This window comes from Lytechinus variegatus, chromosome 16 (assembly GCF_018143015.1).
Source record: "Lytechinus variegatus isolate NC3 chromosome 16, Lvar_3.0, whole genome shotgun sequence".
NCBI lineage: Eukaryota > Metazoa > Echinodermata > Echinoidea > Temnopleuroida > Toxopneustidae > Lytechinus > Lytechinus variegatus.
Genome location: NC_054755.1, coordinates 4,804,119 through 4,820,122, shown reverse-complemented (window position 1 = coordinate 4,820,122; position 16,004 = coordinate 4,804,119). Strand labels below are relative to the sequence as shown.

At 36.2% G+C, this 16,004-nt stretch overlaps 1 long non-coding RNA gene across 1 annotated transcript; it reads right to left on the bottom strand.

The window, feature by feature from the left end:
- Positions 1-13,761: 13,761 nt before the first annotated feature.
- LOC121430254 lies at positions 13,762-15,784 on the bottom strand. Its single transcript, XR_005972010.1, has 3 exons — positions 15,593-15,784; positions 14,901-15,176; positions 13,762-14,012 (listed from the first exon to the last, which is right to left on the bottom strand). It is a non-coding gene; the product is annotated as an uncharacterized LOC121430254 (long non-coding RNA).
- Positions 15,785-16,004: the final 220 nt, after the last annotated feature.

The following is a 16,004-nucleotide window of genomic DNA, read 5'->3' as shown; positions in this document are numbered from 1 at the left end:
CCCAGGGTCGCCTGACCTGGTTAATAGGGGACTTAAACAATTTACGATGGTAGTTTGTAGAACCATGTAATCATTATCCTTGCGCATGCTTCCGCACACCATCTTTGTGATTTCTAGTGAAACACATTGTGTTACCGTCATCCCAGGGACTTGTTAGTGACGACCATTTACTTCCCTGGTAATCCAGTCTACAGTCGTTAATCGTCTTAAATCGTAAGCTCACTCTTATAACCTTTGAGATTAATTTTCGTAAAGGTTTGACTAATCCAAGTTTTCTATAACTGCTCTAATCCAAACTGATTAAAATCAAATAGTCTTCAAAATCGATTCTCCCATTCCAGTTACCAATATCATTATTTGTATCCTCTTTTGTAATTCACACCGGGCAGACACACTGTAAAAACTGTGGTGTTAAGACTGACAGCATTTGATGTGAATAGAGGACCACATCTTGGGGTGTTAAAATTACACCCTAGATATTGAACATAACAACAAAGAGTGCAAATCATGGTGTTGTATAACACCTGGAGGTGTTAAACTAACACTGTCATTTCAACACCGGTGTAAAATAACTGGTGTGGTCCTCTATGTACACCGGTTAACACCAAAGTTTTTGCTGGGCAAGGTCGTATAATTTTCCTAGTAATTTTTTTTAACAATTGGCGATATTTTAAACTTTCTATTAAAACATGATAATGCAAAAGTTTAGTCTTATACTAGTCTCATTTTTGTATGTTAACTGTTTACGTATTCATGTTTTTTTTTTTTGTGTGTGGTTGTGTGGGTGTTTAAAAGAAAACTATTTACCTGGAAATAGCAAGCATACACACTTGATATGTTGGGCAACATACTGTCCACTGTAATATATATATTAGGAATTCGAAACAAAATTCACGAGTAATGCAGTTCTTGCAATGCCAACAATTAAGTTCTTTTATTCAGTCTGATAATGTGGTGTGTAGCGTTTAATAACCAGAAACAGAAGAGCGGAAAACCTTTTACATTGTAGAGAAGACAAAAGAAAACATCATGAGTATAAAATAACAAAAATCATTGAGTTATCAGACTTCTGTACACAATAAATTAGTAAATCAAAATGGAATATCAATTGCACTTATTTCACCCGGGGGGCCACTTACATTGGCGAGTGGATACCATGCGCGACCAACAAACACGTAAAAAGGATGTCTTTTTCACGATAGGTCACGTTACGTACGTAACGTGATAAGGGTGTCAAAAACACAAAAATAATGAAAAAAGGGTATCTATTTCGCTAGGAAAATTACGTGTTTAGGGTCGAATTTGCGGGGATGATAAAACAAAATTAAAATGTTTTATAAAGGATGTCCTTTTTGCCCCGAAACTTCTTGTTTAGAGTCCGATTTGCGCGAGGTGTAGAAGGTGGGGTCGTACTAAACCAAATAAGGTAAAGCCGACGACCGAAGGACCCGTTACAATAAATCATTCCTGTACTTGTTTAGCATGTTTAGGGGTTCATTTCAGGGAATATTTGCCAAGAGTATCGTTTTGTTTCCAATACTTGTTAAGGGTAGGGTTTCACACGCCAATACTTGTTAAGGGGTGCATTTTCAGAATATGGAAATTACGTGTTTAGGGTGCTTTTCGAGACCCCATCGTCGCGCATGGTATTCACTCGTGAATGGAAGTGCCCCCCCCCCCCCGGGTTATTTCACCAAACAATATACAAAATTCGTATTATCATAGAATAATATTAGTATAATATTGTAAATTGTCGTATGACTGATTATTTTTTCGAGACATGTGCACAAATAAAGAAAGAAAGGAAAGGAAAAAGTAAATAAAGCAGGTACGAATAAAGAATAAAACAGAAAGAAAGAAAGTAAGTAGGTAAGAAAGGAGACAAACAATGATCACAATGAAGCAGAAATTAAGAAAAAAAAGATGAACGGAACAAAGCAGAAAATAAAGAAAGCGTAAACGAAAGAAAGCAAGCAAAAAGAACTTAGAGAAAATCAAAAATTAAAAGAAAGAAAAAAAATGAATAAATGAAATAAAAAGGAGAAAGAGAACGATTATCAATGATAAATTGAGCAATAAAAAATGAAGGTAAAAGTTAAGAAAGAAAAGGAAAGAAAGAAACTTAAAGGGAAAAAACGGAAACGAAGAAGGACTAAACAAAAATATTAAAAAGGATAAAATGAAGGAATAAAGAACAGAAAAAATAAAAAAAGATAGAAAAAAACGAGAAAAAGAAAGAGAAAAAGAAGGAATAAAGAAAATTTTAAAAAGTGAAGGAAGAGAGGAAAAAGGAAAAGATAAGAGAGATCGGATGAAAGAGAAATTAAAACAAAAATAAAGATTAAAGAATGATAAATAAAAAAGGGTAAATTCAAAGAAAAAAAGAGCAAAAATGAAAAGGGAAAATAAAAAGACAGGAAAAATGAGGAATAAAAAAGGAAAAAGAAAAACATAAATGGAAAGAATAAAAAACAAGATTTTTATAAATTAATAGAAGACAGAGAGAAAAAAAAGTAAAGAAAGAGAGTAATTAAGAACGAACGGAAAAAAATGAGCGAAAGAGAGAAAAAGAAGAAAATAAAAAAAGTAAATAAGACACAAAAGTGTCAAAAAGCAGGAAAAAAATTAAAATACAAAAATAAAAGAAAGAAAAATAAGGGAGAAATCTTATAAATTTAATGGAAGGAAGAAAGAAAGAAAAAAAGAAACACAAATATAAAGACGAAAGAATGAATAAAAGAAAAATAAGGAAGAAATAAAAAGATTACAAAAAAATAAAGTGAAGGTAGAAAGAACAAGAAAAAAAGAAAAGGAAAGAAAGAGAGAGAGAAAAAAAAGGAACTAAAAAAGCAGAAATAAAGACTTAGTAAAGAAAAAAAAAAGAAAGGAAAAAAGGAAAAGGGAAAAAATAAAAAAGGAAGAAACATGAAGAATAAATGAAACAAAAGAAAAGAAAAATTAAAAAAGAAATAAAAAGATTCAAAAGACTAAAAAAAGGATCTAACTGGAGAATGAAGGAAGGAAGAAAAACAGACAGATAGAAAAGAAGAAAAAGTGAACATAAATAATACAAAGAAAGAACGAAAAAAGGATAGAAAAAGAGACGGGCAAAATAAAGGGTGAATGAAAGAAAGGGTGGGAGAAATACCTGTTACTACCAGTGTCCATCAATTTTTGAGTAAGAATGAACGCGGACATTGTGAGATGTGATAACTCTCATAATCAAACACTAGCTATCTTAAGTATTATCATTAATATCGTAAGAAGGTAAGAAAGATAAAACATAAGAACGTTTTTAGAATACCACTTATCTTGATTTTATTCTTATCTTTTTAGCGCGCGCTTTTTCAAGAGCGGTAAATTTACGCGTTCAGCATAGCAGGAAAGCAAGATAAGAGAAAGATAAGAACAAAAGATATAAAAAAGATAAGAACATTTTCAAAGTTTGAGAACGGGATGTAGATAAGAACAAAATTAAGATGAGAACGTTTTCAGAATACCGGAATATATGTTTCCTGGTCAGCTGCGCCCATGGTAGGCAGCCATGAACACTCAACAGCCTCTATATCCGCGGCTATGAAAAAGGAATAGATCAGTTATCTTCTATGTATTTCATCACATAAATTGTTACTTCAAACAAACAAACAAAAACAAATTAATTTCGCAAAACAAAACCGGGTCTGATACTCAAGACTAAGCATCAATAAAAATATTGTAAGCAAAGATCACAAAGTGTACGCTTATATACATAATTACACATTCCATCATTTGGTGAATAAAACAAGTCGTGTAATAAATGCAAAGTGATTAAATATCATCACTGTCGATCAAATAAGCTGCTTATTTTGTGGTACATAATGAATATTAATGTTGAAGACTAAAATTAATTAAAATTAATTAAAATTTACATTTTAATGTGTGTTCCGAAATTCAAAAGTTTTAAGCTTGATACATAACGACACCCTCCAAAATGTAAACAGTGTGTTTTCTAACACTACTTTGTCCGTCTAGAAATGAAAAATTCCATACAAATAAGAATATTTTTCATGTAGCAAGATTCATTCTTATAAATTCCAGCAAAGTAAAATACACATCAGATAAAATTTAATTAAATATACCTGGTAAATAATAACTGCAAATATACGGTCAAAAGCTAGTGTGCAGCTTCCAAAAGAGTTAACAAGCCGCGACGACTTCGTTTTGTGCTGTGCACGGGATAATGTCACTGCCCAGCTAAAGGACCTTGCCTAACTTATCTCCGCATTTAAATATTCACGACGTCACATTATTTTGCAGCAAAATATGATATGCTTGTAAATATAAAGTTAAATCGACATTAATGTGTTATATATATGTATATTTCTATTCATGCATATTTCCAACGATTGTATAGTATTATATGTTTTAAAAATGATAAAAGCGAGGACAGGTTTTCCTCAGTGGGATGACATTAGACCCACGTGACCCAAAAAAGTCAAGAGGTTTCGTGATATGTAATAAAAATTTTACCACACCCGAATTGGTCGTATGGTGGTAAAAAATATAAAAATCAAACAGAAAAATTAAGAAATTAGTTTGGTCACTACATACACACACACATATAAATAAATATTATATATATATATATATATATATATATATATAAATGAAAAGGTCCTGCGTCGGTTGTGGTAGTATAAAACAAAATACAAGGTGAATAATACAACCGTACATAGAAAAGTTGATCAAATTTTCGCCCATAGGGCTTCATCAGGAAATGATGAATTTATTAGTCAACAGCACCAAGAAACGCAGTGCGCAGAACGCAAAGCGTAAAAAACAACGCGCTCAGAGGTAAGACGCGGAGCGCAACAGTACAAAAGAAAAGAGGGAGGGAGAAAAAGAGAAAAAAAGAAAAAGAGAAAGAAAGGGGAAGGGTGACAAGAAGAAGAAGAAAGAAGAAGAAGAAGAAAAAGAAGAAGAAGAAGAAAAAGAAGAAGAAAAAGCCGGGGTGACAAAAGGAAGAGAAAAAAGGGAAAAGGAAAACGACTAGAAGAAAAGGAGAGAGGGAGAGAAGGGGGCAGAAATAGAGGACAGCTGGGGAGAAAGAAGTAAGAAAAAAAGAGGAAAAAAAAGAAAAAGTAGAAAAAGAAAGGGAAGTGCAACAGAAAGAAAGGAAGAAAACAAGAAAGGGAAACAAGAGAGAGGGGGATAAAAGATATCAAACCACGGGAAAGGAGTGGAAAGACACATTCATTCAATCAGGTTGGAGAGAGCCAAGAGAGTGGATGAGGCGTTCCTCCTTCTCTTTCCTTGTCCCATCTGAACAAAAACCAGTCAGAAGAACGCACACCTTGAAGTACCCGATGTTATGGCCCGGTTGGGTGAAATGATGAGCTACATGCAACCAAGGGCGCCGGAAGCGGGGGGGCAGGGGGGGCACTTGCCCCCCCAAAGAAAATTTTGGGGGGGCAAAACGAGATTTTGCCCCCCCCCCCCCATGTGCCCCCCCCCCCCAAAAAAAAAAAAAGTAGAAAATGATATTATTTAAGGACAAAAGTAAACGATGAAGGCACTTTTCTGCCTAAGAATTGTCATTTCTTTTGTCAAAAATGAAAAAATTTCGCCCCTGACGGGGCAATTACACATCTTAGTAAGCCTTGCGTCTTTTGACGAACATGTCCCTCTGTGAAACATACCTTTGATAAGCCCCTTTTCCATCTTATTACAGTGTGATAACGTTTAACCTTTTAAACCCCCATTCCACAGAGAACAAGACCGCTGGAAGACCTTTGAAAGACCATGAATTTTGGTTGATCTTTCAGAGGTCTCTCAATGAACCTACAATGGTCTTTGAGGTCTTACACGAGTCCTGACCAATCTTTCAGTGGTCTTCGTGGTCTTCATGGGCTCCAAAACTTTTTGAAACGGTTCAAAACAGTCTTACAACGGTCTTACAGGAAAATTGTCTTTCAGTGGTCTTTCAGCAGTCTTTCAGCGGTCTTTCGATGAACTTTCAAAGGTCTTCATAGTCTTTCATTGATCTTTCGGCAGTCTCTCAAGATTTTTGCGGAGATCACTGTAAGACTCATGAGAGATTATTGAAAGATCATTGAAAGACCATTGAAAGACCAGGCAAAGTCCATGGAAAGAATTCAGAAAGATCACTTATTGCATAAAATATCTCTGAAAGACCATTGAAAGATCTAAGACCAGTACGACAAGAAATATCCATCAGTCTTTCAGAGTTCTTTTAGGGGTCTTTCTGAGCCATTCCACAGAGATGACAAATTTCATTGATCTTGAAAACCGCTGTAAGACCTCACCAATTTTAAGTCTTTCAGTGGTCTTTCAATGGTCTCCGTTCTGTGGAATGGGGGCCTATTAATGAATACATTTCAGACTAAAAAATTTGCATGCTGGCTGTGTCGGCTAACAAACGCGCGGTCGCCCAGAAACGCTCAGACCGGGGTGGTGTTTCATCAATATTTTCGTCCGACAAGTTGTAAGATCTGACAACTTTCCTGTATTCTGATTGGTTGAGAAGCATTGTTACCATAGTAACTGTCGGATAAAACATGACTTGTCGGATAAAACGTCCTACAAGTCCTTTCATGAAACGCTCCCCGGACCCGATATCACCAACGCGCGTGAACGCTAGTTACTCGAGCAACATATGGAATCTGGAAATAGCTGTAAAACCGAAAAGTTTAAAGAGTTATAGAGGATTGAGTAGTTGCTTATTGGATAAATGAGAAGATGCTAGCTTGAGTCGGCGAATGGAGTGCAGAGCAGGAGTACTCATCTATCAACTAATCAAGCCTCTTCTTCAACCTTTTCTGGTTTACTGTCTTTATCAGGACTACGCTCGTTTGAACAAAAAAATTACTCGACTATCAACTGTCTACTTCCTCCTATCAATTTCACTTCTTCCTCTATCCACTTTTTTCGAAAACTCCACATGGTGTACCGTCAACCACATCCGCTGTTGGAATGTAATTGTTTTCTTCTAAATAATGTTACATAATGTACATTATGAACTGCCGTAGTTTGTTAGTTCATGATTATTTACAAATGAATATTTCCTGGAATTTGATATTCATCATTTACTAGTTATGGTCACATTTTCCCCAGAAAATATGTAAAGAAAAAAGAAGATTTTGAAGGGGTCATCCAAAAGTGCTTCCCAGCCATACAAAACATGCCAAAGGAAACACATAAATCGAGTAATGTTTTAAATTTTCAGAAAAGTTTTAAATTGTTAGACAATAATTAAGCAGGTCATATTTCTTTTTCCTCCAGTTACAAAATATGAAACGTTTTGCCTATGCATGGATGATCAGGGACTCTCTCCAATGCTGAGGTCAGAAATGATTTAAATAGAATGGGGATTTAAGCGCTTACCGTCGTCTGCCACGTCAGAACAGTATGGCATTTTGAATTTAAAAAGACATTCATTAGAATGTATTTTGTTTCTGTTGTTACGCTTCTTCTGCTTAATACACTCCTTGGAACTTATGATAATTGTGCTCTCTCGCGTCGTCCGTGTATGTAAATGTACATAAATAAATATTTCTGAAAGCATATTGCATGAAAAATGTAATTTCTGGTATTTTTAGTCAATATAAGCGTATTACGTAATTTAATTGATCAGACACGAAAACCACATTCCGAATTAAGCGATCGTTTTGCGCGTAGATTTCATAGGTTCTCATAAACTCTGAGTATAGTCTTTCGTAGTGAATTCTATGTTTAATTCTCAAGATATTTATTTTTGAATTCTCTTAGAAACGTAACTTTTAAACTCCATTTTTACACAAAGTCCTTACCGTGGGGGGGTCCCACGCCCTCTCCCCCTCGATCGCTTCGGTATCTCACGCTGTCAAAAATATTGTGCCCCCTTCGGGATTTTGCCCCCCCCAAAACTGAAAGTGTTCCGGCGCGCCTGCATGCAACCCTGCTGACCTGATCCTGATGGAGCGAAGATGTTCCGTCACTCTGTCAGCAAGCCTCCTCTTCGTTTCTCCGATGTAGATCTCCTTGCACTTGGAGCAGTAGATGCAATATATGCAATCCTTGGTGACACATGTAAAAGAGGCGTGGATATGCCAGGTACCCTTTGATCTGGTTATCTCTGTCACTGATGAAATGACCCCACACGTGTTGCAGTGAGGTCTACGACATGGTTTGCTTCCGACACCACATGTAGCATTGATCGGAGCATGGACCTAGTAGGTCCATAATCGGAGTAAGCTCGGATTTCACGAGGAGCTGGCGTAGGTTCTTGTCCTTCCGGAACGAAGCCAGAGGGGGTTCGGAGAAAATCTCCGTAGTGGCAGGATGCTCGGTTAAGATGTGAAAGTTATCCCTCACGGACTTGGCAAGGCGTTCACTAGTGGGATGGTAAGTGACGACTAACGGAATCCTTCCTGAAACGTGCTTCTGCTGCTTGGGCCGAAGGAAATCCGCACGTGTTGATGTCTCGACCCTCTTAGCTGCCTTAGCCAGGATCTCATCCGTGTATCCTCGTTGCTTGAAGAAATGTTGCATTTCATCTGCTCGTTGGCTGTAGTCATCTTCCTCTAGACAAATACGACGGATGCGAGAAAGTTGAGAGAAGGGAATGAAATTCTTGCATGCAGGAGGATGTGAAGATGCGTAGTTCAGGTAAGCATGGGAATCAGTAGGCTTGTAATGCACTGACGTGGTGATACCCGGGGGGGTGTTTCCTCAATATTTTCGTCCGACAAGTTGTCAGATCTGACAACTATCCTGGATTCTGATTGGTTGAGAAGCACTGTTATAGTAACTGTCGGATAAAACAGGACTTGTCGGATAAAACGTCCGACAATTCCCTTCATGAAACGCTCCCCCGAGCCTTCGATTGTGACTTTAAGGTCCAAGAAAGCCACACTGCCACGTCTGACACTTCGTTGGTAAATTGAACTGAAGGATGCATGTTGTCAAGTCTGTCAATGAATTCCATAACTTCATCCTTGGACGACACTGCGATTCCAAGATAATCATCAATATATCTTCGTAGAAGCAGGGGCCCGTTGCATAAAACTTTTTACCTGAGAAAACTCTGGTAAAAACTGAAAACTAAGGTTAGTCTGATTTCTGCCATTGACTTTAACACAGGGCAAAACACAGAGTTTTCTCAGGTAAAAAGTTTTATGCAACGGGGCCAAGAGGTTTGTATATATATATATACAGTGCGTATCAAAAAAGTTTACACTTAGAAAAATCCTGTAAAATTATACATTGGTAATATCTTGGTGATTTTTCCACATTTTAACAGGTTCAGATCCATTAAAGCAAAATGCCGATATAACTGTCGAAAAATATTTCCGCTTGAGTGTGCACCACTTACTTTTGAAAATTTAGTGAAAAATGTTTTGCGCAGAACTTTGAAAGTTATGCAAATAAAGGTAGACCTTAATCATGATGAACACGTGGAATTTAGCTAGTAAAATTGATTTGAATATATCTTTTACCTTTTTAACCTGTTTCTTTGTTCAAAACACTTCGAAGAGTGCATTGCGCCGCACCCCGCTCCCCCACACACCGAGGCCATCGTGACGTTATTTGCTTTACACTGAGCTGCATGTGATTTACATGAAATGGCTTAGGTTGAAATTCGTTTTGTGAATCATTGTCAAGCTTGGGAAAAGTGTGGAGAAACAAGTATTGAATGAAAAATGAAATGTAAACCCACTTTAAATGATAAAAACTTAGTGAAAAAAATGCTGGAGATGTCTGATATAATCTTTTGTTCAGATTCAGTTATGTCCTTAGATCCAGCTGGCACAAAACAGTTGAAGGTTGTGCTTACTAAATGTTGAAATTCCAATTTTGGTGGCACAACTGTTAAAAAATTCTTGAATGTATCCGTTTTATTTCAATTGACTAAAAGTGCAATGGAAAGGTACGAGAAATGTTTCACAGGGCAAGTGTTTGATTTCGCCCTTTACCCTTGACACAGCATGACAACGAGCATTTTTGCGCAAATAGATTTCCGCGAGCTTTACGAAAATTGACAGGTATGTGTAACATTCTGTCAAAACTTTTATTGTCATTGGATAGATGAGACCCAAACCCAAGAATATATGTGAAAAAATACCAACATGTTGCATATTATTTAATTCCCAGGGCTTTTTTAAAGTGTAAACTTTTTTTTTGATACGCACTGTATATATGTATATATATATATATATATATATATATATATATATATTTATTTATTTATTTATTTATGTGTATGGGGGGGGTGAGGGAGAGAGGGATATACTTTTAATTTATGATGATATTTAGAAAAAACTTAACCTTGGTTAAGCGGCGCCTAGTCTCGCTCTGCTATGCAGGCGAGACAATGAAAAGGTGGATATTGTCCACTTTCTCAAATCAAGTTAAAGGTCAAGTCCACCTCAGAAAAATGTTCATTTGAATCAATAGAGAAAAAATCAAACAAGCACAATGCTGAAGATTTCATCAAAATCGGATGTAAAATAAGAAAGTTGTGACATTTGAAAGTTTCTCTTATTTTTAACAAAATAGTTATATGAACGAGCCAGTTACATCCAAATGAGAGAGTTGATGATGTCACTCACTCACTATTTCTTTTTTATTGTTTGAATTATACAATATTTCAATTTTTACGAATTTGATTATCATGACCTCTTGCCTGAAGCACAAAATGTTAAAATAATGTAATTCCACGCGTTTAGGGGGGAATGAAACTTCATTTCACATGACAATGACGAGAAAATCAAAATATTTCATATTTCAAACAATAAAAAACAAAAGAAATAGTGAGCGAATGACATCATCGACTCTCTCATTTGGATGTAGCTGGCTCGTTCATATAACTGTTTTTGTGAAATGAAGCGAAATTTTGAAATGTAATAACTTTCTTATTTTACATCCGATTTTGATGAAATTTTCAGTGTTATGCTTCTTGAATTTTTCTCTTTTTATTCAAATCAAGTTTTTGTTGTGGTGGACTTGTCCTTTAATAACAGGGGGAGCGTCACTGGCAGTCTGGCCTGCATTACGCGATTTAATATATCAGCAGTGCTGACTTTGAAAACGACTATAGAATTATCATTTACAAAAAACACGATTCATGTAATGAAAAAATACTATGGTCATTGACCCTAAATGATATTTGACCTTGATTTTGTGACCGAAGACTCGTGCAAGACGATCAGTCATACTTGATTACTTGACAAATTTCGTACGTCACTACGCCGCTGCGCGAAATTTTATGACCGCACCGCTCAATGACATTTTACTTTTAAATCTTGCGCATCTTTTGATGCTATTTATGATCGCAAAAATGTCTCCGACAAAGTTCATCAGAAAAAAACAATAGAAAACAAAGGTTTTAAAAAACAAAAAAATAAATGAGAATTTAAAAAAAAATAAAATACATAAGAAATTAAGCACATTTTTGCATTTTTTCGTAGATATTGATTTTGTTAGAAATGTAATAACTGATACTCACACCAACAATTAGCATTCTACTGGCTATATAAATTGAGTTAAAGGCAAAAACATACACAAAAAAAATTAGGGCAAATTTCATACGCTTATTTGCATACCTAATTAATAAAAATATAAACAATTAATTCTTTGAAAATTCCACCATACAGTCATGTAGTTTACAACCGCCTCTACGCGCGTGCAAATTTTCGCGGCGATCGCGCAGTCAAAGTCCACATTTCATGAACTAGATTCATAAACTTTCAAAGTAAAGATTGCATTCAATACCCCAACACGACCAAAGTTCATTGACCTTAGTCATGTGACCTGAAACTGACGCAGGATGTTCACTATAATGCTTGATTACTCTTAACTCCACGTTTCACGAACTAGATCCATATACTTTCAGAGTTGAGATATTTAAAAAACTTAACCGTGGTTAATATTTTCGTTTTTATTCCCACAAATTAATCTAAGTTCATTAACCCTAAATGACCTCTTACCTTGATTATGTGACTTGAAACTCACAAAGAATGTTCAGTAATACTTAATTACTTTTATGTCCAAGTTTCATGAACCAGATCCATAAATTTCCAAAGTTATAATGGAAATCAGCAAATACCCCCAACATGGCAAAAGTTTATTGACCCTAAATGCCTTTGACCTTAGCCATGTGACCTAAAACTTGGGCAGAATGCTAAGTAATACTTGATCACCATTATGTCAAAGTTTTATTAACTAAGTCTGTAAAATTTCTAAGTTATGATGATTTTTAAAAAACTTAACCTTCGGTTAAGATTTTGATGTTGATTCCCCCGACATGGTCTAAGATCATCTACCCTAAATTACCTTTAACCTTGGTCATGTGACCTTAACCCCTGGCAGGATGTTCAGCAATATTTGATGAACCTTATGTTTGGAAAAAAATAACCATGAATAATACTTGAATGAATGATTGGTATAAAGACTTGTTAAAACCAAGAAACATTAAAATAGCTGAAAAATCATTTTCATACATTCATCTATAAAACTCCAATCGCATGTTCTGTCACATAATATTGATACAACAGATTATCCCGTCGCCCCAACACATTTCATTCGCCTTCCATTTTCACATTCTTCCCCCCTCAAGAATTTTCTACAAAACATGGTGCTTTAAATACAAATAATAATATTATTTACACGTATTTAGAACATTAAGTATTAAAATCATAATCGTGAATCATTTTGGATCCATTAATTCGACTCATAATAGGAATTATTACAGACTGTATTAAAAAAAATAAAAGTCCAATGATTTTGAATTCCTTATTGAAAATATCAAACTTTCATGCTTTTCTTACGATTAGAGTTAGCTGTAAGGTCGAAATGATATTTCATAAAGCAATATCCAAAAGAAAATAAGTGGTTTTCTTTCAATTATCAGCTCCTTCATATGTATATGGATCTTTTTATTAAAATAGACCTTATAAATATGACGTAATAATTTCATAGCGCCCTCCCTCAGAGGGTAATTTCATACGAATACGCGTAAACGGAGTTGTTAGAGATGCAGTTGAAGATCCCTAAGGAATGACTTCAGTCTCTATGGTGGCGGAGGAATGACGTCAACGCAAAAGGTCTACAAGAAAGGATTAAAATACAACAACTTTCCTATTCACAACCAACTTCCATGAATAAATGTCATTGCTAGAGAAGGGGTCTGATTTTCCTCTTCTAAATTATTTTGTGGCGGCAGTGGACTTGGCCTTTGAATTATAAGAATTATATCCGTCGGAGCACAACACAAGATGATATCATTTGAAGGTAAATAAATAAAAACATTTTAATGAAACAAAAAAGTTTTTGCCTGATATTTACCATAACATGATATCACAATTCATCAAGGGAATATTCTTTATCCTTGAACAATCAAATAATCAGATCCTCAGCATAATGAAGTGCAGCAAGAAATATGCAATCCATACAAAGTTACCTTTATCTCCCTCAAATCAATCATAATCAACAGTTTGATCCAGCACTGTTCTTCCTTTGTTTTTAACTGGGGCAATCTTTCTGAATTTCACGTTACAAGACTAGTATTTTATTAATTTTCTCGAAAATTTGTTTTTAGATAAAAAATACATGTACTAGGAAGAGAGATCGTCTGATCCACCAGTCTAAAAGCAGGGTGGAACATAAGCACTTGCCCGATTGCCCGGGGCAAATAAAGTTGGAGTCGTTTTGTTAAAGTGTTTTGAAGTAAAGACCAAAACTACTTGGCCGAAAAGGGCAAGAAAAATTCTCAATTTTGGTCATGGCAGACAAGATAAAATCACTTTTGAAAAAGAAATTCAATAACAAGGTAGATATATAAATTTTACTTACCCAACCAGGCAAGCGCTTCTAAACAGTTAAGTAGCACCCTGCTCAAAGTACAATCTGACAAACGAATGGGTGATGGATTCCACACGATACATCATTCACTACTATAGACCCATTATCATCAATCCCGATAATCAGACAGTGCCCATGGCTTCCTCCAAGATGAACGATGCCAAAAGGGACATCTATAATAATGAGAGGAAAATAAAATAAAAAGTAGAGAGAATGGATTAACCCCTACTATTGAGAGTCGATGTGCAAACGCGCTAACAGTATTATTCTTTTTGCCTCGTTGGCTACAGAGGGGAGGCTTTGGGGACATGCCACCCCCCCCTTGAAAAAGTTCCATGACCAAAAGAAAAAAGATGAGAAAAAAAATGGATAGGGCTATCATGTCAAACCTATCACAAGTTTAGATTTTCATTTTCATTTATATATTATGTTTTTACTTTGTAAATCTTTCTCAATTCAGCCACTGGCTGCGATGAAATGATAATAAAACCTTCAATTCAATTCAATTCATTGAAAGGGTAGAAATTGTTGCTCATCCGCTTCGCTCGCTCGCGACTTTTACCGAAAATGCCACACGCACCAAACTGTGCTCTCTCAAAATTTGCCTCACTGTGCTACTGTATTACCGAGTCTTTAAAACATGAATTCTTGTAACAGCAGATGACTGATCATTCCTGATTACCAGATAAAACTAGAGTTACACCGGAACCGAATCAGCTGCGAATCCATCCGAAAAGGATCGGTCTGAATTTAGTCTGGAGTATTCGGTTTTGGTGTAACCTTAGCGTAAGTCTGGGTTACACTGGAACCGAATCAGCTGTGAATCCATCCGAATACACGTAATTCGGGAGGGTTCGGGTTTATTATATTCTCCCTTCGCGAATGCAAGAAAATTCGGAGAAATTCGGCTCGTTTTGAAACGTTCAAAACCAGCCGAATATCCTCCAAAATGGCCAGAGACGAATAATTTCCGAAACCACCGAATCCATCCGAATCAGGCCATATTCTTGCAGAATTTATTCGAGAGAATTCGGCACTGGTGTAACCCTAGTTATACTCACCAGATGGAGGTCCTGTTACTTCACCATCATCACCAACACAGTTGAAATGCCCTTTTTGTGATTTCGCATAACAGTTGAGCAAGAATTGACTTGGACCCAGCACTTTGTTTATGTCAAGGAATTCACTGCGTGTGTTTACATACAGTGTGGAAACTGCCAGGTTCCCTGACGCTGCATTGACCACATCGAAACTCTGGCAGAGGGAGTGCGATTGGTAAAACGTACGAAGACCAATCAACCGGTAACACTTTGACAATGTGCACTTCCAGGAAGGATCTAGAGTGGAATATGACGACAAACTCGATTTGACCGATGGGTGTGTTTCTGAACGGACTAGTCATAGTTTACGTTTCAAATAATAATAAAACAGCACAAGACTGCATAACCATAGGCAGAGGGGAACTGGTAGCCTGCTGCGTACTACGTAAATTTTGAAAATCTACGCTTTGTTACTGAAAATTTTCCTATAATTCATCAGAAGAATGTACAAGATTCTTCAATTTCACTGATAAAAATGCAAAATGCAATGACAGCTCAATAGCTTTACTCCTCGTTTTCGAGTTTCTTCAACAAATTTTACGTATCCTGCCGCCCCCCACCCCGAAAAAAATTATGTGTACTGCATTGCAAGATTATTATTTTGGAAGTTTTATTTTGGAACAAGGGGCATCGAATAACCTAGAGATGCCTACCTGCTGATCGAACAGCGAAAATGAAAGAACAGTTCCCGTTTGTCAGTCCATTGTTGTCGGTTATATTGTAACTGACTCTGATAGAACTGCCGACCGCGACATTCACTCCAGGCTGATGGTTTGAAACGATTGATGCGATCCCAGCTACATCCCAAGCTATTGGCTGAGTCCAGTTTAGTGCCAAATATTGTGTGCCAACTATCACAGTATGGTTCGCGCTTCTAGGGCAGAACACTACCAACGGAGGGGTGGTATCAACTATTATTATAAAAAGGGAAAAATCATATGTTTGTGAATATTAATTGGTAAGATATCACTCTACTCTGTTTAGGTTATCGTAAAATGCCACATCGACTTTTCTCATATCTTCTTGTTCTTTCTTTAATTGCCCGTAGCAATGAAATATGCCTGG